Source organism: Sinohyriopsis cumingii, chromosome 2 (assembly GCF_028554795.1).
Source record: "Sinohyriopsis cumingii isolate HCF-2022 chromosome 2, ASM2855479v2, whole genome shotgun sequence".
NCBI classification, from domain to species: Eukaryota; Metazoa; Mollusca; class Bivalvia; order Unionida; family Unionidae; genus Sinohyriopsis; species Sinohyriopsis cumingii.
In genome coordinates this window covers 140,283,883-140,306,948 of record NC_142962.1, presented here as the reverse complement: position 1 = coordinate 140,306,948, position 23,066 = coordinate 140,283,883, and the positions used below count along the sequence as shown (strand labels likewise).

At 34.9% G+C, this 23,066-nt stretch overlaps 1 protein-coding gene and 1 long non-coding RNA gene across 3 annotated transcripts in view; one reads left to right on the top strand and one right to left on the bottom strand.

Moving 5' to 3' along the window:
• The window catches only part of LOC149805942 (cadherin-related family member 1a-like), an 89,460-nt gene that overhangs the window by 20,624 nt on the left and 45,770 nt on the right, over window positions 1-23,066 (bottom strand). The window lies entirely within an intron of this gene.
• Window positions 18,759-23,066, top strand: part of LOC149805943 (uncharacterized) — a 29,347-nt gene continuing 25,039 nt past the window's right edge. Inside the window, exons 1-2 of one of the 2 annotated variants that reach the window (XR_016415041.1) lie at window positions 18,759-19,159; window positions 19,661-19,782. This is a non-coding gene — a long non-coding RNA (uncharacterized LOC149805943). Of the gene's footprint in view, window positions 19,160-19,358; window positions 19,783-23,066 lie in introns of those variants that run through there. The other variant, XR_016415040.1, reaches the window with a different exon arrangement.

Below are 23,066 nucleotides of genomic sequence, written 5' to 3'. Positions count from 1 at the left end.
ATTTGCATTATGGCTAAGTATATCTAAGAAGGAAATAAGATGTTCTTACAAACTCTTATTTTGTTGGTGTATTGGTTACCTCTCAACATATGAACCATTCTTTGCCATCTCACGATTATAATCCGTATGTACTTAAGCGTTGTCTCATTTGTAGTGTTAATTTTTAAATGTATACTTTGCTTGTAAAATGATCCCACTTTATATAAATGTACAAACACCGCAATCGTGATGTGCTTACAGGAATACATTCTTCTGAGTTCTACTGAAGTCAGTTATTCAGTATAATTTGTAAAACGATATGGACTGATTGATAAAAGTGACTGTTTTCTTTACTTTGGTTTGTCGCAATATTTTTCTAACACAGTACTAATATACACTGGTCACACATGACGCCCCAAAGAAGCAGTTGTAGTTAATTCTTTTTTACCTGTAGTAATGGGATTTTTACAATATATGGCTGTGGCAGATGTACGTCGATTATCAGACAATGGTCGGCTTTTGCACTATTCGCTTATTTCCCTACTTCGAGTGCGGACTGATTGACCGTTAAGCAAAATCTCAATTAATCTCTGCGATTTATGTGCAACGTACGATATTGTCCCCAGTGTTTATTTAATTCCATCATCGTTTAACAAAACTTCTTTTCTTATCCTCTCTAAATCAACTTTTGTTGACCAAAGACAATACATTTTATAAGCAAGGCAGAACGCAAAATCACATTACCCATCCACGAGTACAATGAAAATATGTAAACAAAAATAGTTAATAAAATTCCAAGGTATGTATAATATTGTAATATATTTTGGAGCATGCGCATTTGTTTACCGCTCTCCATTTTAAGGATTCCTTATATACCTGCTTGAATATGGGAAGTCGGTGCTGGGATTATAGTCTTTAGACCAAAATAATTAGCCAATTACTAGGGGCAAACGTTACGGAGTGAAGTGTAAGTGAGTTTCAAGATGACATGGTTTACTTTTGGTGAATTCAGGTAAGAGCCGCATGAGTATCCCTGTCACTCAGTAGTCCCTATTCAAATCTAATTGCGTGAATTGATCGTGTGACTCCAGGTGCAGTATTTATGACTGGAGATTGGTAAATTATACAATGGAATCAACAGAAAAGGACTGTTCCGCCGTCGGCGGGCGCCATTTATTGTTGCTGTGGTGGTAAATATGTTACAAAGTTACAGGCGAAATGAAGCTAAAAATCATGATTTAAAAGGCCTAAGCTGGCGTAGTAAAAACGGTTCCCTGTATTAGGTTGTTGAGTTGTATAGTTTCACGGCGTGAAATACTGGCGGTAAGTTACGGAAAGTTAACGAAGAGAAGCTTTGCAGTTGTGACATTGACATACAATTGGGAAGTTGGGATTTGTGGTCATGTATTAATTAGAGTAACATTACTGATAGATTGGACGCGTTGGACTTTCCAGTTTGCAGAAGTAGTTGTACAGGATTCCTTTGAATCGGGGAAACCTATGACTCGTAGCGGGATTCGCGCAAGGGCTTGACATCGCTCGGTCAAGAAACCCATTTGGTTGATACAATATTTCTTGCGTGAGCATAATGCAAATGTGTATATTGGCTTGCACTGTTTGCAGCTATGATGTACGATGTTAAGATCTCAGTCGGTCAGGATATTCTTTAACAACGGTATCTTTTATCCTAACACGTCTTTCAATACGGTACCATTTACCCCTTGCAATAAAGTATATCAGTTGGAGGTTGAGGATGAACTAATCGATATTGAATTTCTCTAAGTACTGTTTGGTCAATGTTCGGATCTCATTATCTTGTTATTGCAAAAAATATATATTGGTTATAATCAATTACACCTTTAGTTTTATGATTATTTAGACATTCTATATAAATCCAGCATGGTATCAGTTAATATTTCGACGATATTGTTATATGTGACCAGTACATTTGAACATGTATGATTATAAACAGTAAAATTAGGCATTTAAACTGTAGGAAAAAAAATTCTACTGAAAAATGTTTCATCAGCATAAAAAACTAAGGCTTGTCAAATCCGAGACTAGCAATATTTTATAGTACCTATATTTGCTCTTTTCAGGCCAAGTTCTCACGTAATGGCTTGTTTTAGTAAATTGCTTGTTTTTGTGTGGGTTTTTTTTTTGGTGCTCCCACACAAAATGCGCATGCGCGGAATTTATTTTCCGTTGCCATGACGTATAAAAGTTACCGGCCATGCACCAACATTTTTCTTTATACATCAGATTTGCATAACATGATTAAAAGTAGTTATACTTGAACAAAAAGAACCAAAAAAAACCTATAAAGTGTACAGAAAAAATAATTTAATTTCTCGAAATAAAAGTATACATCACTGTTACTTAGATACGATTTTCCACCTATAGAGGACGCCAGCAGGAAATGACGTACATTTATCCCCACAAGACGAAGTACTGGGGGGGGGGGGGGGCCGGCACCAGACAGACCCCCACCCCACTTTTCCAAAAAATTATAGTGTTTTATGTGTATTTATCCCCCCCCCCATGTGTTGTATGTTTTATATTATGCAAAAGAATTTAGGTCAAAAAAATTTAATTCTCCTTTTTAACGGGGTATTTCTTTTAAAACCTAGTTTTATCTATAGGGTTGTTTTTCCGAATAGGTTTCCATCTTTCCATCACCTGACTTGAAATCCCTTCCCTATACTCTTGGTTGACCTTGGCTAGAGGTCGCCTATATCCCGTGTGTGCTATATATATATATATATGCTATAGTTTGTGTATGCTATATTTTGCTTCCATGTTGGGATAGCCTTTATTTTTTCCCAAATCTCCCCAGTAATCTTAGGACCTTATAATCGGATCAAGAAAAGGTTTATTTTTATTTATTTAATATATTTTTGAATTTTGGCTAAGTAACGGTGTATTATAATTTAATTAAGAAAAAAAAAAACTTAATGTGTTCTGTGTGCAAATATATTGTGTCATTATTCACATATTGGATTTGTAAATTGAAATCCGCTGTACTCGAGTTGGAGTCCATACACTTTTTTATTTGCTTGTATTTCTCCCACCTAGAGTTAGGCCGTCTCAAATTATTTATTGGATTTCTGCCAAAATCTCTAAAAATGGTTGTTCTTCCCACACACACACACACACACACACACACATACACACACACAGTGGGGATTTACCGTGCAGTGCGAGAGCTGCACATTTTGAGCAAATAGAATTAGAAGGGAGACTTTAGATCCTTTGTTTTCGTGTATGTATGTAAAGTTTCCTATATGAGGTGTTTTTCCCGACTCTTTCATAGCCCCATGACGTCATTATCTCGTTCTTTTCCCATATAGTTTCTCTGTCCCGATAATTAGGATTTGTGATAGTTTACGTAATATAATTAAAGTCTATTTAATTATTTAATTTTAATTGTAATGGATAATAAAAAGAAACTGAAGCTGTTTAGGAAAATTTATAAGAATCTAAAAGGGTGGCGGCTACAGCAGATTCCATTCCGGGGTGGGGGTATGAGGGCAAGGGTTCACTTTGTGATGGTCCCCTTTAAGGGGAGATTATCCATTGCCCCATCTCCCTCCCCTTCTTTTCACCCTTTGCAGCCCCGTCCCTCCCATTCACAAATCTTCCTAGAAGTTCTTTTTTCTAATTAATTTGAAAGGATTACAAAAAAATTTGCCTATTCATTTTTTTTATGTTTATGACTTGGTCACACGCCATCATGGTTTTAGTTATGTTATCTGTTATTTTTCCTATTAAAGTTTTGTTAAAGTTGCCGTCTTGATATAAAACTTGGTTTCTTCTGTATTTTTATTTCTTGGATATCTCCATAATTAATTGTATCCTGTCTTGTTTCCTAAACTCGCACTGTGCCATCGCATGATATTTTGTGAAGTTCGCACATTTGCACATGAGATAATTTACATGTATGCATATGTCGTGTAGATATTTGAATATCAAGCTTTGTATTTTTGGAGAGCCGATGTTGGTCCAGTACCTCTAAGGTCTGTCCCAATTAACCGAGATATTTCCTCCTCTACTTTATTTTTAATTTTAGAGGTTAAATTTTCCCTTATCCAATTATATGTTTCCTTAGTTTCAATTCCCCAAAGTTCCTCATTTTCCCTATATTTACATAAAAGTTCCTTTATACTTCTAAAGGTCCTTGTTGTTTCTAGTCTTTTTACCAGTTTATTATTTTTGTAGATGTCACTTATGTTTTTCATGCTAAAACCAAACCAGTAAATGTATAAAGCTTCCTAAGGGGTTTTGGGTTGGATATTTACTTCTTTTACATTATAAATTAAATACTAGAGAGGAGGCCTAACTCGAATCGGGAGAAACACAAATAAATAAAGAAAGAAAGTGCGGACCCTGACTCGAATACAGCCTACCTCATTTTGAAAATAGACTTTAATGTGAGAAACACCACACCATAGTCAATCACATAAAACAAAAGGTTTTATTTTAATTTCAAATGGTAGTATACCGTTCATCTCGCCGGAATTCTAAATTGCAAATTAATTCAAAAGCAACTAAATTTATACCAGGACAAACAAATAAATTTGAAAAGTCCATAGAAAAATATATATTAAGACAACAGAGACAAATTTGACATAGTATTGCTGTCCCTACACACAGACTATATAGCATACACACACCATAGCATTGATACACATAGCATACACGGAACATAGAAAATTCTTGACAAAGATCACTAAAAATCAAGGATATGAAATCTGAAAATGGGAATAAGACCCATGTTTCAGACTACTACCCTTTAGAAAACGCTAGGACTAATTATAAACTAAAAGTTTGATCAAAATTCCTTTTTTAAACTTTAAACAAGCACACACATCTTGGGGTATACAAGAGTACATGAAAACACTTTATTTTTTATGTGGTGGGGGTCATCTGTCTGGTGCCCCCCCCCCCCCCATGATACTTTCGTAACTCATACCTGCGAAAGATTATCATTTGCACTCACATTGTATGTTCTTTAAAATAATGATTTTTTTTTTTTTATTTGCGAGATATCGTCGTATAGTTAACCTGGATAGAATATAATCTTGGTCCGTTTGCACCTTGAAACTTATCATGCGTGAATGGCAGGCGCCTTCAAGCAATCTGGTGATATTTTCGTCTCTTTTGCGATATTTTTTTTATCTGACATTAGCGATACACACACAGTAAGGATGCATACGCATGCCGGCATCCGCTACATTTACGGAGTTCGTTGATATATTTTGTTCTGTAAATTTCGCATGATGAAAAAAGAAGGAATACATTATAACAATGCAAGGTTAGTTTCTTTTATTTTATTTTCAATCAAGTGTTTGTTTATTGTACCGTGCCGGGGCGGGGTGGGATGGGGGGGGGGGGGGGGGGCACAAATTCAACACAAAATTAGTTCCTTTCTTATCTGCATGGAATAATGGAGCAAATATGATTGACGATATTGACTGGTAATAACAAGCTTTCAATTTACGCGCGCACACACGAAGACAACTTGAAAAATAGAAACAAACAATAAAATTAACTGGTAACTTCGCACTTGCTCAAGGCTTTGTAGTTACAATGGGGGGGGGGGGTCTGTGCTATTATCTGGTTAGGCATGACTATTTCGCAGAAATACAAACAAATCTTTTGAGATGAGCATAAAATACAATTATTTCTTTTCCTCCATACATTTACGATGCTCTCAAAGGACCCACATATTTAGGTAAAAGTATGACCGTTACCAGGCGTTACCGAGTTGAAAATATGCCGAGTAAACTTACGAATTACGCCACGTGCAATGTATAAACAACACTTGGCAACTTTTAATGATAAAAGATGGTGTTTTTATTTATTTACTTATTTATTTAGTTATCAGAACTCTTTCAGAATAACAATGTAACTGCCGATTATACAGCTCGCCTCTAAGAAGATTTTCGTAGTTTCCAACTGCCATGCATAAAATAAGTTTATGCCAAAGTGATCGTGACCTACAAAATGTTGGCCATTGTCACAGGGCATAAAATTCATAAAACAATAAAGAACATTCCTTTTTGTTCTACCAAAGCAGCGGAACCATAATGAGTTGATAAAACACAAGGATATTTGTTGTTATTTTGCAAACCATTGCTAATAAAATCAGCTTCAGAAACTATTATTATTGTCCGCCCTAGAGGAAAGATTTTACAAGGTGGAAATCACTGACTGTCAGTATCCCTGGAATGACAACCAGTATGACAACTATAACTAGTTTGTGCATCAGTAAATAATCTTGAGTAGCCACTGCACCTGAAATGCGTGCAGTCCATTCATCGAATACCTCCTATTCATTCATTGTATAATACACATTTTACTTACTAAGAATACCCTATCACAGTATAAATGTTTAGTCATAAATCGGGAAAGTTTACAACTGTATATGCATATTTATTTCTATTTTAACCGTACTGTCATAAAGGTACTTCTGTGGAGGCTAGTGTGTATATGTCATGATGAAAGCTTATGTCATTAATAGTTTTCTTTCTTTGCTCTTTACAAAAAATCAAAATAATAAGACTTTCGTTATCTTTTGTCAGATTTCATATTTTCTTGAGAATTTTTTTAAAAATGTATCTGGAAAGTAAACATAAAAAATACGATAATTTAAAAAATGAAATTTGGGTCTCCATCTAAAGAATTTATATATTCTTAGTTACTACTCAGTAATTTTTAATTATTCATAAATGATTGTAAGATAAATTAGTTTTACAGTGTAAAAGTGCGAGTTTGCTCCATTTACAGAAGGGTTTACTTGCTATTCTCTCTGTATAATTCTCCCAGCTTTAAACTACAGATACAGAACATTACATAAGACAGCGAATTTCAGTCTTAACCTAAAGCTCGAGGCTGGAGAAGAGGTCACTAAATTACCGTTTCCATAGTTACACACTGGTCAGATAGAGCAGTCTCCCGCAGGTATCATTCCCTATAGATGAATTAGAGGCCAAGTAAACTGCCTTCATTTCATGAGCTATACTAGTGTAGTATAGATGAAATAAGTTTTAAATTGCAAAAGTTGTCTCTTTTGTAACCAAAGTGCAAATCAATAAAGAAATATAATGACATGTAAAATTACATGAACAGCAATGAAGGATCTTTTCACGAGAGTCGCAAAAGATTGAAACTATTTAACGAATTTCATAAATTTCATTTTAAATAAACTTAAATGTAAGATTATGTTATGTGTATCACATGACAGAAATGATATTCAATAAAAAGCATAAAAATAGGTTACATAATTGACTTTAAATTGCATTCGTCATTACACCTTCAATTCATATGTCGTCATGCCGGCATTTGCTGAGTTACTGGGTGTTATTAAACGTATCATATAGTTACGTATGATACTGGAAAATATCATATGGGTATATTAATCTTAAGAGGAGCAACATTGGCTCAGTGGTTAGCGTCTCAGACCTGCGACCGAAAGGATGCAGGTTCAACCCCTGCCATCGGATCAAATCCTCGACCTTATTGGAAAATAATGAGATAACAAGTACATTCTACAAAGACATGGAACCTATTACCTCCACTGAAACGTACGAAATGATCATCTAAATTTGCAACAAGTGATCAGGAGAAGTGCGACCTGTTGAACTCGGAAGTTTGATATGTTACACGTTTAAAAAATTATGATAAACAGTTACCGCATTTTGAAGTTAGAAATGAAACTTTTATTTCTGCCATCATTATATATAAACAAGAAATTATAGATGTAGTAACTAGTCTTGACCTAAACAAAACCGCTGGAACCAATCCAATAAGTAATAAACTTGTACAAGTATAGTTGAAGAAATGTATGTTCCATTGCAAATACATTTAAATAAATCACTCCCAGCCAGCGTGTTCCTAACACAGTGCAAGCTAGCGTATGACATACCGATGTATAAGAAAGGAGATAAAACACTACCGTCTAAATGCAGACTAATTGTTGACTTCAGCTAAATTATATACACTATTCATAAGTCCAACCTTAGAATATACTTCTGGAGTCTGGGATAATTGTTCTATTGAAGATTCGGAAAGATCAGAATAAAGGGGGGAAAATCAGATGGAAGATGCACGGATCGTTCCAGATCTATACCCATTAATTCTTCTAGATAGTCTCTTTATGCGGAAACTGCTTGGTTTGCACAACGAAGGAAAAGGAAGAGATTATGCATTATGTATTCGATTATAAATACTCAAGTACCTAACTATTTAAACGAACTTCTTCCACAAAGGAGATATGAGGCATCTAATTATCGTCTACGTTACTCTCAAAGTATCACATCAATCTCAACCAAACTTTATATTTTCACACGACCTTTTACCATATACGATTCGTCTTTAGAACTCTCTGCCTGATGATATCCGAAATCCTCCAAATCTTTCTATTTTTAAGAAACGTTTCTCTAATTTAACTAACGGGTCATCACACAAGCAGAAAGACATCTTATTGTAGGTGAGTAGTCACGTCACTTTTCAATGATAAATCTAGACTTAACCAAGAAGTGTATTGAAAGGTAGAGCGAAAGAGCTGGGATCTTTGGCATTAGGTAAGGGGCAATAGACAAAGTGTTCAACTTCTTCATTATCATAAGCACATGCACACGTGAAAGAGTTAACTAAATTCACCATGTAAAGGTCGGATTTCAGGAGACTACCTGCTTGTCTAAGTTTAGTATGTAGGATATTAAGGTGACATTTGTCAGTAGCGTAATTTTAGCGTGATGACCCGTTAGTTGAATTAGAAAAACGTTTCTTAAAAACAGAAAGATTTGGAGGATGAGAAACCTATAAACTAATATCAAATGTGTTAACATCGGTGGTTCTTTACAATTGGCATGACTTATTTGGTTATATACAAACCATCAAAAAACGGCAAGGGTAGAAGCGGGTAGCAAAGATATGAAGATCGGTAAGTCGCAAGCAATACCGAGACAAAAAAGGCAACTTTCAAGGTAGCATTTTCACACATTTATATTGACACGGGTCGTTTTAGACTAATGAGAAACCAATGACTGGATATCAAATAGGTCCAAATCTTTGTAGCTTTTTTTACGATTAACATGACATATTTAGCCTTATAGAAAACGATCATGTTGCAAGGATATAGGCGCACGGACAGAGAAATGAAGATGTACTTAATAAGATACATACACATAATTTTTACTGTTTTATTGCTTAAGTATATGCTTCATATCACTAGTATCAGCATCGAGGTATGTGATACCATCGCAAAACAGCAATACTAGAGGCACGTAACAAGGATATGAAGATTGGTAATGGTAAAGTCGCAAAGGATACTGGGTAAAATATATAAACTTTTCTAGGTTGCATTTTCACACATTTCTGTAGGCATAGATCAATTTAGACTGATGAGAAACCTACCAAATAATACCAGATTTGTCAAAATCTGTGTGTGCTTACGATTGGTATGACTTATTCGACTCTAAGATAAACGTTCGTGTTGTAAAGATCTAGGAGCACTAACATTCAAATGATTATCATCGAATTATATGGTACCATCTCAAAGCGGCAAGGGTAGAGGCACGTAGGTAGAATATAGAATATGATGATCCGTTGATGATCCGTAATATCGCAAGCGACACCAAGTAAAAAATATCAACTTTTTTACTTGCATTTTCACACATTTATATATTTCACAGATCAATTTAGACTGATGAGAAACCTATCAATTGATATCAAATTCGTCTAAATCGCGTTTTTAAAAAATTACTAATGTTATAACTTATTTGCCTATATGGAAAACGCTCATTGAGGAAGACATTGAGCGGACATACAGACACACAAAGATGTACTTTATAAGATGCATACACATATTATATATTGTTGTATAGCTTTCCTTATATGTTTGAGATCTATAATATTAAAATTGAAATATGTGGTACCGTGGCAAACTGCAATGGTAGAGGCACGTATAAGTCGCAACCGATATCGAGTCAAAAATACAAACTATTTTATTTTCATTTTCACACATTTCTGTTGGCACATATCGATTTAGACTGACGAGAAACCTAACAATTGATATCAAATTTTGCTAAATCGGTGTTTATTACTATTGTAATGACTTATTCACCTGTTTGTTAAACGATCGTATAGAAGACATTAGGAGAAAAGACAGACAAATGAAGACGTACTTAATAAGATACACACACATATTATTTACTGTTGTACAGCTTTAATTATATTCTTCAAATTTGTAGTATTAGTATCGAAATATGTGGTACAATCGCAAAACGGCAATGGTAGTTTCACGTACCAAGGATATGAAGATCGGTAATGTCGCACCAAATATTCAGTAAAAAGAACAATCTTTTTTCTTTTGCATTTTCACACATGTCTATTGGCAGAGATCGACTTAGAATCATGAGAAACGTATCAATTGATATCAAACTTGTCAACATCGTTGGTTGTTTGCGATTGGTATGACTTATTCGCCTATATGGAAAATATTCGGTTAGGAAGGCACTAAACGCAAGGACGTACAAATGAAGACGTACTTCATAAGACGCATACACATTATTTACCGTTGAACAGCTTTTATTATATGTGTCAGGTTTATAGAATTAGCATCGAAAAAATGTGATACGATCGCAAAACGGGAATGGCAGATGGACGTAGCAAGGATACGATGATCGGTAACGTTGCAAGCGATACTGAGTGAAAAATACCAACTTTTCTATTTTGCATTTTCACCCATTTATATTGGCACAGATCTATTTAGACTGATAAAAATCTATCAACTGATATCAAACGTGTCAAAATCGTTCTTGGTATGACTTATTCGCCCATATGGAAAACTTTCGTATAGGTCAGATGTAGGCACACGGAAAGACAGATAAAGACGTGCTTAATAAGATACATACACATATTTTATAATTATGTACAGCTTTAATTCTATGCTTCAGATCTATAGTATTAGCATGGACGTATGTGCTACCATCGCAGAACGGGAACGGTATATGAACGTAGCAAGGATATGAAGATCAGTAAAGTCGAACCCAATATTCAGTAAAAAGTACACTTTTTTGTATTCTGCATGTTCACACATGTCTGTTGGCACAGATCGAGTTAGACAGATGAGAAACCTATATATTAATATGAAATTTGTCAAAATCGGTGTTTATTTACTATTGGTATGACTTATTCGTGTATATCGAAACCGTTCGTAGAGGAAGGCATTGGGCGCACGAACATACATTATGAAGACGTACTTAATAAGAAGATACATAAACATATTATTTACTGTTGTACAGCTTTAATTATATGCTTCAAATCTATAGTATTAGCATCCAAGTAGGTGCTACCATCCCTAAACGGGAAGGATGGAAGCATCAAGGATACGAAGATCGGTAAAGTCGCAAGCGACAATGAGTCGCAAATAGCAACTTTTTTATTATTCATTTTCACACATTTTTTTTAATTTTTTTTTTTTTTTTTTTTTTTTTTTTTTTGCACAGATCGATTTAAACTGATGAGAAACCTATAAATTGATATCATATATGTCGAAATCGGTGGTTGTTTACGATTGGTACAACTTATTTACCTATATGGAACATGTTCGTGTAGGAAGGCATTTTGGCGCACGGAAAGACAAATGAAGACGTATTTAATAAGATATATAAACATGTTATGCTGTTGTTTAGTTTTAATTTTATGCTTCAAATCAGTAGTCAGCATCGAAGTATGTTGTAAACTCCCCCTCCCCTTAGTATGCAACTGCAAGCACACTTTGTCAAATGCTAAAAGGCACTAACTTTCTTGAAAATTATAATAATCAAAAAAAATTCCGGATTCGTATATTATAACGTTATAATGCGCTTTCATTTTCCGTCAGGTGGGTCTCCAGGTCGAGTTGTTATGAACAACAGGAAACAGTATCGTACATTCTTTGCTAAGCGATCGCTCAGGTGGTGCAGTGTCTGTACAGAGCGTCCGCCTTGGATGCGAGAGGTCGCGGATTCAAACCCCTGCCGAATCACACTAAAGACATAAAAATGGTACTAGCAGCTGCCTCTTTTGGCGCCCATCATTAAGATATTGGTGTGAGGATAATGTGACTGGGTGGGACAAAATGCTGTATGTTTGTGGCATGATGCCACATTGCTAGACATCATTATAAACTGTCACAATGCAGACATGGTAGCGATATGATTGCATTTTTTTTTAAAGCTACGTTAAAAATTACACACACACACACACACACACACACACACACACACACACACACTTTGCTTAGTTATTTGCTATTTGAAGAGATGGAATATTGTTCATATTTCAACCGCTTTTTATTAATGATCATCGATGTGACCAACATATACGATAATAATACTCCCGATGATGATGATGATGGTTGTTGTTCTGATTTCTGTATTACTACTGCTCCATGGGTATATTATATATCGAACTTGAAAACAGAAGCACTACCAGCAATAAAGCAGCTTTGAAAACAAATCGCACTTAATCGATATCAATATATATTGACATCAAAATGAACGTCAAATGCTCTGTGCAACTGTATCGAAATGAACTATTACATGCTGGTTTTTTTTTCTTTTTTTTTTGGGACAGTTTTAGACCGAAAAAAGTAGTACTTCAAGGCTCTGTCTATGGTATAAATATGTTCATGTACACTTTTCCATTGTAACTTTAAGTGTATAGACTGCAAATACGATGAAGCACAAATCGAGGACGTCGAGTGTTAGCATTGGAACAATGTTACTACTTCGGTCGAGAAGGATAACGACCTATATATGTATTCCTGCCCACTACCATGTAGGATGTATCAAACTGTATATTACTCAAGCGCTCTTTGTCGAGCGTGCTGGTGTGTGTGTACAAAAACAAATGGAATATAATAACTTTAACTGAAATATATACAATTAAATTCTATATAAAAGTGATGCGGCACCTGGGAGTAAAGCAAAAATGGAAGAAACAAATTTCCGGATCGCTACTATCAACAGCAATGGGATAGACAAAGCGAAAGCAGACAAAGTAGCCAAAGAAACAAACTTTGGTGTAATAATGATACAAGAAACACACTATAGAATTAAGCCAGAGTTCGAAATTTTAGTAGAAGACAAACTTAACGCAATAAAGATATGCAACAATTTTGCAAATAATGATATTAGAGTTGGTTGCAACAATAATATTTTTAAAAAGCTGGGAAAGGTTTGAGGAGGGGGGAATTTTTTAAGGGACGGTTGCTACGTGTTAAAATGTTTAATTGGCATATTATAAATGTGTACATGCCAGCTAATAGAAATAAGAAACTAATTTTAAAGAAAACTTATACACCTACCTACAACAATATTAGATGGAAAATCTAATCATAGGGGGAGATTTCAACTGGGTAACTATAAATTAAACCAGTCTAGCAGGATTGATAAATTTTACGGAAATTTTTATGATCCATTAATATATATTAATACTGCAATAACCAACCAAAAGCTATCAGACCATTTCATGCTCACTATTGACCTAAAAATGAAAAAAATAGAAAAATGTGGGTCAGGACTATGGAAACTAAATAATAAGATTTTAAATGACAAAGAATATGTCGAAATAATAATTAAAAAAAGAAATTGAAACCGTCAAAAATGAAGAAAATATTAATATAATAATTGATTGGGATGTTTTAAAAAACAAAATAAAAGGAATAAATATTCAGTACTCAAATAGAGGGCGGAAAAACCCCAGAAAAAAAAGACAAACACGAACTCAAATTAGAACTAAGCAAAACAACAAACGACGATGGAGAAAGAAAAAAAAAAACGATTGACAGACAAAATTAAAATCGTTGAAGAAGACGAAAATCAGGGGAGAATAATAAGGGCGGGAAAATTTACAGAGATCTACAACGAGGCAAAAAACGTATATAAGCGAGAAGAATTTAGAAAAGGGGGTGATACAATTTTAAACAATATCAAAATAAACAATGTAACCCATACTGTAAAAGAAGATATCCTAAATAATATTTCCAAATATTATAAAGAACTATACACCACACACCACACAGAACATATACTTCAGCACAATCGACAGCTACTTAAAAAAATGTCGACTGTGAGATGACATCAGCAGTACATAGAGACCAATGTGATGATGTCATCTCAGATGAAGAAATCACAAAAAGTATATCAACACTCACAAAAGTCACCAGGGAAAGATGGACTCATCGTGGAATTCTACCAAAAGTTCCACGGTGAACTGACGCCGATCTTAAACGCTTTGTATAATAATATAGTTTTAAGTAAAAATAAAATGACTAAATCTATGAGGGAGGGAGTTATCACAATTATATACAAAGGGAAAGGGAATAGAGACGAGATTAAAAACTGGAGGCCTATATCACTTTTAAACACGGACTATAAGATTTTAAGTAGGATTTTAACAAATACAGTAAAGGGTAGGATAAACAAGATAATTAATGTAAATCAAACTTGTGGGGGAGGGATATACAAAACAATATTTTAAACATTAAAACTATAATTAACTACATAAATGAAACTGGTATGATGAGTGCTATGGTACTCTTCGACCAGGAGAAAGCTTTCGACTGATTTGAACAAAACTGTATAAAGAATGTTTTTAAAAAATTTGGTTTCGGACCCAATTTCCAAAATGGACCAAAATCCTACACACTAGGATAATTAAACGGGAAATGCACGAAAGAATTTGAAATACAACGATCAGTGATACAAGGATGTCCACTATCAATGCTAGAATACGTAATGGCAATATAAATCCTACGTCACACGATAAGAAACAACCCAGATGTGCAAGCAGGGGCGTATTAACCATTAAGCAGACTAAGCACGTGCATAGGACACCAGGGCCAAAGGGGGCACCACAAAGTTGAGAAAAGGGTGAAAAGAAAGAAAGAAAAAAGAATGAAGATTTGTAAAAAAAACTGATACAACTAGTGCAAATTGATCATGATGTTCTGTTTCTTGATCATGGTACACCCTAGGGTTATCTTCTCAGGTGTACGTGGAAAAGAGGGGCGCGCCAAGATTTGTCAGTGCTTAGGGCACCAGTGAGCCTTAATCCGCCCCTGATTATACAAGGCATACAAATACCAAACCTAAAAAAGAATTAAAAAATGCTCTAACATGCATATGATTGCAACATCTTTATAAGAGAGGGGAAATGCTATAAGCGTCGGGTTCCAAAATAAACCACAACAAGCACGAAATCTTAAAAATAGTTAACTGGAGGGGCAACCACCCTGGATTATCGCCCCCCCCCCCACACACACACACACTTACTGAGAGACACTGTAAAGGCTCTAGGGGTTTACTTTGGTAATAAAAAAAAGAAGCTGTAGAAAATTATGAACATATTATCAATAAAATAAGAGAAAATGTGAAAATCTGGCCATGGCGCCATTACCTATCATGGAGCGGGCCCAAGTGGCCAAGACTTATTTATACTCAAATATTAACTACATAATTAAATCCATAGATATGGATAATACAATTTTAAACAAAACAGACAACGAAATAATAGATTATATATGGAATCATAAAATGCATCATGTAAAAAAAGAGACATTATATAGGGCCAAAAGTAGAGGGGGCTTGGGGTTGCCGAGCCCTCTACTACTATAATTAACTAACATAATCAATAGATTAAAAAAAAAATGCACTCAGACCCGGCTACAGCGTGAGAAGCACCGTACATCTACTGGTTCGGCTTCACCTTGAGAAACCGACCAGAGATATACAAAAATAACAAATTAATATAAAAAAATCGAAGTGCCACGCAAACATATGAGAACTAATTTTAAAATATAGAGACAAAACAGATTTATGCAAAATTTAATAAGTAAAAGTCCCGCTTGGATTAGGGAGGAGGTAACCAAAAATATAAAATGTAGAGTACAGCAGGACAACTGAGGGGGTAAATTGGACAAAAAATTGGAAAAATTGGGGAAAATAAGATCTGTCAAAACACAAAGTATAATTTTTAAATACCTGCACAACACCTGGCTAACAGGCGAAGAAACAATCAAACATCGTATGCTGAGGATAATGCCGAAATGCCCTTTATGTAAAACAGCGAACTTCACCAAACTACATACGATTGTCCAATGTGATAAATCTAAACATAATAGGATAAAGTTAATAATGAAAATTTGCAAAAAATATAAGTATAACAAAAATAACATTTTATTCATAGATTTAGACTACGAAAACAAAATCGTTCTAAAATGTATAGACTATATAGTAACTACAATGATATCCTGTGGACAGGTGATAAAGATTTTTAAATAAGATACGTGGTAAAAATAAGAATATTAACCACAACAAGAACTCAGTACGTCTTACGACGAATAGATACTTACCGTCAGGTTGATATAACGCAATTGATGTTGGAATTGGGGGAGAGAGGGGGAGGGAGGAATAGGTATTACAGACCGAAGGGTCGCGTAGCGCAATTGCGAGCTGATGCCATACCCATACCCCCTCCTCGCACCCCACAACAGCCATATTTCAAAGAAAATTTCAAATTCTATTTCAAATATTTCAAAGAAACCCATATAACTTTTTTTTTAAAAGAGAAAAGGGAAGAAAGGAAGAAAGAAAAAAATAAAAGAATTTTGTAATTTAATTTTTTTTCTTCTTTCTCTGAAAGAAAATTCTAAAGACATATATAGGAAGGGATACAGGGAAAATATAAGGGGGAAGTAAATGGCGATGACATCATGGGGCTAAGTCACAGGGCTCAGTGAAGTGCATAGGCCCATCATGAGTCTTTGAAAACACCCAATGTAGAACATAAACAGACAAAATAAAGACACAAATACATACTGTATAACACTTAGTTTAAAACCCTACTAACTTCTCCCGCACTGCATGGTTGACCACTATAGAATAATGTGGTCTCATAAATACGTTTGGATCTTTCAATAAAGCATAATCAGATAAACTAAATAAAGGAGGCCTAACGCGACCCAGGAAAAACACATAGAGAATAAAGAAGCGTGAACCTTGGATCGAGCGTAACCTACCTATCAACATCTTTAAAGACTATTATGAGGAACGACACATATTATCACTCGAATAATAAAATAGGAAATTATTTTTTTTAAACAAAGTCTAAATAGTACACCATTCCATCGTCAAAATTAGAAAACCATAAAACAAATTAAAAGATACAATATAACATCATAAAGGAAGAAATACAACTGGGAAAGATATTTGATCTATACTTGCTGTCTCAAACATAAAGAAAATATAGCATACACACAATATAACACCATTACATATAGCAAACACTGAGACCTAGGCGACATATAGCAAAGGTTACAAAACATTTCAAGGGAATGAACTTCGAGCAAGGTGAGGGAAACCAGACTCGGACGAACAACCCTTTAGATAACACTATGGAAACATAAATACCCCATCAAAAATTCTAAAAACTAAATTTTTTATATAAAATTTTGTTTTAATAAAACGTAGAACACATCTGAGGGGGAAATACACAAATATAAAATACTTTTTATTTTTTTTGGGAAATGGGGGCATCTGTCCGTTGCCCCCCCCCCCACTCCCAAAAAAGTGTGTGTGTGTGTGTGTGTGTGTGTGTGTGTGTTATTATACCCATTACATTACTTGCAAAATATATATGGTGCTGACATTTTCGGCAAGAGGGAGACCTACCGATATTCTGCATATAATTATTTTAATGTTTTTCAGAGCGAGAGTATTGGGGCCTGATCTGTTCAATATATTTCTCAACTGATACAGCAGGTATAATCAGAGGCGTAGCGGGGGGGGGGGGGGGAAGGGGAGTACATATGTCCCCGGGCGCCAAGGTACAGGGGCGCCAAAATGAGGCTTACAACGTTACATTATAATAAGTAAACAAGGGTAATATTCAAAAATGTGATTAAACGGGGAGGGGGCTGGGGCGCCAATTTTATAGTTCGTCCCCGGGCGCAAAATATCATAGCTACGCCTCTGGGTATAATAGAGACACCCCCCCCCCCCCGAGTTTGCCACAGAGCGCTCGTGTAATATACGGTTTAATACAAAATACATGATTGTGGGCAGGAATATACAAAATTTGGTCGATATACATGATCGTTGGTATCTATTCAAACGAGGGCCATGAAATACATTAGCAAATTCCTACAGTATTTTAAGGCAGGCGATTACGAATTATTTAAACCACGTTTTTCATCTGTCACAGATTTTCTAATCATTTTGAAGTGGCTGCTTTATCTCGAGGAAAACGAGCGGTAAGTGTTATACAAAACAAAATCTTAATAGCAATTTGATCACTTTTGCGTCATTTGACAGTAAGAATAGTAATAAATAGAGGATAATTTCTTTTCCTACGTTAGGCCTAATACCTGGTATGTTTTTTAGTGTGGTACACACACAAAAAACAACCCCAAAACAACACTAACAACATTTTAAAAAACCCACAAAAACGAGTGCCGTGCCGAAGCCACGGGCTAAAATGCTTTATTATCATTTTTTTTTATTTATAGCATCAATCACAAATTGAAATATATACAGTATTAGCGTTGGAAAAGAAAGTTTTCTTTTTGTTATATTTTTTTTTCTCACCCTAGCGAAACACTTTCTGCAAATGACCTTAATAAAGAAAAATAATAAATTAACCTAAACCACTTTGAATGTCGACCGTATCTTTTATTTACACGGCATCATGCGCGGAAGAAAATACCAACTGAACCGGGATTTCAGACAGCAGATGAATTGAAGTTGATTCATTGAACATCATTAGCAATTGTACAATCAAACAGATGCAACAATGAAAAGTGGAACTATGAAAAATCGAGAATGTTAGATTTGCGAAGGATTTATTCCGAATCATTGTCTGCTAATAGAGAATTCATGTCAGTTGCTGTGTCGGCGATGCCCACACAGCGCGCCGTCCAAATGTGAAGTTGCGTTTTGCTGACAGACATAACACTGTGCCATAATTTATCTGATGGCATGTAAAGAAGCTGCTTAAATTATAGTATTTAAAAGTTTCTTCATTTTGTAAGAGCTCAAGAAATTAATTCTGGTTTGAAAGACAAGATGACGGTAAAACTCAGAAGACGTAGCTGTACAGTACCGTTGGTGTTGGAGACGTCATAATAAAGGTAACTGCGTTAACTTCGCTTTTTGTTTGGTAATTTGTTGGATATTATCTTTTGCTGATCTTCTTTGAGCTTGGAGTAAATTTTACATTCTGAACATTTTTATTTGCACTTATCTGCTTAATATGTATTGCTGGGATATCATATAGAATATGAAGTCAGTATAATCGTACTATATTACATATTTGAATGATAAAAGACTGGTAAATGATATAATGATAAACTACAAAATAAATAATTTGCCCAATATCCCAAATATGTTAATTAAAACAAACATTGAATGTAAATTCAGATATAATGAGCAGTTGTAAGAAGTAAGAAATAACATTTTATCCATTGAACCTGTTATGTGTTATCATCATCAGTTTTAAAATAAACACATGGAGACAAGTTTGCTTAAATTCTAAAATTAACACACACACACACACACACATATGGTATTTTAATCTAATACAGAAATGGTGACATTGATATATGCAGACCAATAGTTTTTTTCTTCTACAGATATAAATTAAAAAGCCTAATTCTGAGAGTTTCACCTACAACATTCATGATGGGAAAGGGCCACTAATTAAGAGCTGACATATGTGGAAGAAAAATACCATCCATGTTGAAAAGGGCTAGAGGTAATGTGAGAAAACATAATTTATCAATCTTATTTAACATTATTGTTGATATTTTATCTCAACTGGTCAAAAGGCTAAGTGGGTTTATGTAATGGTCCAGAGTGTGTTATTTATTTCACATCCCCTTCTGTCTTTCAACAGTAAGAAATTAGCTACTTTGGAGTCCATAGTTCTGATCAATTTGTTTATATAAAACTTGGTTTTGGGCTTAAATCAACATCTTGGATAAATCTAATAATGAGCAAAATCCAAGTATATACATGTGATCATGTATAAGATTAGTTGAGTTTTTTAACCAGCCTAAAAGCCATACTTCCACAATATAGGCTAAAATCATTAAGTTGTCCTTGAAGTTTGATGAGTGTTAACCATTAATAATAATAAGGTGATCTTTCATCTGAGTATGTTACCACCGCATGCAATATTTATACATGTAGTGCAGTTTTTAGTAAACGTAGAATACATGCTTATATAAATGAGATCTAGATTGAAGAAGTGAAGATGCATACAAATACATGAGGTTATAACCACTACTGCTGATTCAAGTTTGATCATGCTTGGCCATTGGGCTTATAGAGTCAAGTTTCACAATGATGCTTATTATGAGTGTGATAAAGGTATGGTAGTGAAGTGACCTTGCATCTGATTGGCAGAGTTTCTTATGATTTGCACAACAGTGTTTATGATCCAATTTAGATCTGACTTGTTTAATTATTTGCTTGTATGTCTGAGGCTATAAGCAAAATCTATGCATATAATGTGGTGGTTCTACATCTCACTAGCCATTCTTGCTACTGCTCTTAAAACTATTTCTCATTAATTTCATCAGACTTGGTGAATAGATTTATCTCATCAAGATATAGCAAAAGAGCAATTTTGTAAAAAAAATATTCATTCATATTAAACTCAAATTCTGCATCTGATTGGTTGACCTTGCAAATACTATAAGGGCTCTATTTCTGACAAAAAGATTATTTTGATCTAATGTAGCAGAAATGCTTATATGATCAAAACATTGAACATATTTGATGACAAATAAGAAATAGTTTTTCATGCAAATTTGATAAACATTGATAAATCGGTTCATATCATTAAAAGCTTGGAAGAGTTTGATTACATGTGAGACCATCACATATTAATCATTCTTTATTTAGAGAATTATTTTTGTCAGGATTTAGTAAAATATGTAAAATCAATATGGACTGGTTTTGTTATGTACAGCAACACTAGTTGTTTACTGAGTACTGAGGGAATTGGAGTAAGGCAAGGGTACATTGCAGTAGGTAACCTGGTTGACTTGATAACAGGATTTTAACACAAACATTTTTATCAGGAGTCTAGCATACTAACCATTGATTCACTGCAGATCCTGCCCCCATTAGTTACCTTTTAATACATAAAGCATTTGGGTTTTTTATGTCACAAATCCCATAGGGATTAAAATTAACATCATAGGTCTCACTGGATAGTTTCGTATTTTGACATCCCTCTAATTTTTAAGGTAGAAGGCATGAACCTAATTATCACAAGCCTAGCATTTATAAATTTACACATAAGCTAAATCTATAATGTGGTTCAGATTTACTTTGAGTTAGGCATGGAAATAGGTTGGCTTGTTGGTGACTGCCTGTCACAGTTAGATGAGCATTGGAGATCATATGCGTAACTTAGTCTGCAAATGAGCTGCCGACTTTTATTTGTGTCTGCTACAGAGGTAAATATAAAAAAATCTTGATGGTAGAGGGGTGATGAAAAGTATGCTAATTTGTTATAGTACTAGTGAACTTTATTCATGCATAAGGCACATACTGATTCTTTTAGTTGCCTTGTCACAGAAAAATATTGAAAATAGCTATTTCTAGTAAAAAATGAATGTAAAATGTACCTGCATCCTTTGACCCTACCAGAACCAAACTAAAAGCTCAAATTTGTGCAGCTGCTTTTGCTCATCACAAACATAATTGGGAGTATAACTGCTAACCCTACCCCCTAGCACACATTTCATTCATTCATTGGATTAAAGTCACGTGCACCTTTCGGTATGTGCGACTGTTTAGTTTGTACACGTTTGTGTACTTTTTGAATTTAGCGATTAACTTATACAATGCCCCCAAGCAAGCAAGCCGAAGCCCAGGTGCCCCAAAAGGTCCCGCCCAGGCTCTCATCGCTGCAACCTTCTCCATCGTTGTACTCCGTTGGTGGTCTGTTTCTGCATCCTGCATCTCCTTCCTCTCTCATTTCAGGCAGTAACCGAAGCACACCAGAGCAGTATTATGAAATTTTCGTTGCAATCAATGCCCAGTTCCCTATATTTATTGGGCTATTCCTGTACTATCTTGCCAAACATGTGATTGTCACATACGCTTCAGATATTCCTGAGTTGTGAATTTTCCTATCTTTTGTAAGGTCTATTAAATTTTGTGTACTTTGCGTACTTGAATTTTCCGAAAATTTTTTCACATCTAGTAGGCTTTTAGTAGCCCTTTATTTTGTTTTGGAGATCTCAATTTGGTTAAGTATTTCGTACGTGTGGCTTTAAACCAATCAGTGTGTTTCAGGGCCAGTAAGTTGTTGGTCAAAAGAGGGCTTTCGTGGGTCAGAATGAAAGCCCTATGTGGTAAAATTTGTTTGTAAAAAAGAAAAAAAAAAAGAAAAGAAAAGAAAAAAAAGGTGGGTAGGGAGTGTGTATGCTATATTTGTGTGATGGCTATAGACATTTTTGTTCGTTTTTCTGCTTTTCCCACATATCCCGACAACACACATTCACGCTCACTTTCTCATTCACACTTATAAGTAGATGTGGGGGGGGTGGCCTTATTTCTTTTGTTTGATTTCGGGAAGGCAATTCTTTTCATACTGGGGGGTGGGGGTGGTTTGATTATTTGAGGCATACTCTTTTCATTGTTTCTGCCTTCATTCCCCAAGGTCTGCAAGTGTCCTGTTCTTTCTTCTTTTACTGCCTTAGGACGTTTAACTTCATCCTGTGCCTTTTCCTGCTCTTCTTTATTTCAGCTCTTTCTGCCTTATCCCGTGTCCGTTTCTATTTTGGTCTTCTCGTCCTTTTGATACTGCCATGTTCGCCGTGAGATGTTTTCTTCGAGGGAGGTGGTTTGATTGCCTTTGTTTCCCTTCGCTTTGACCACTTGGCTATTTACCTGTTATTTTTGTTTAGCTTAGCTATTTGTGATTTATTTTAATGTATATTTTTTTTATTTTTATTTTTTTATATTTATTTTATTTTTTTTTGATCCTACGGGACCTAGCATGCCGTTATAATTCCGAAA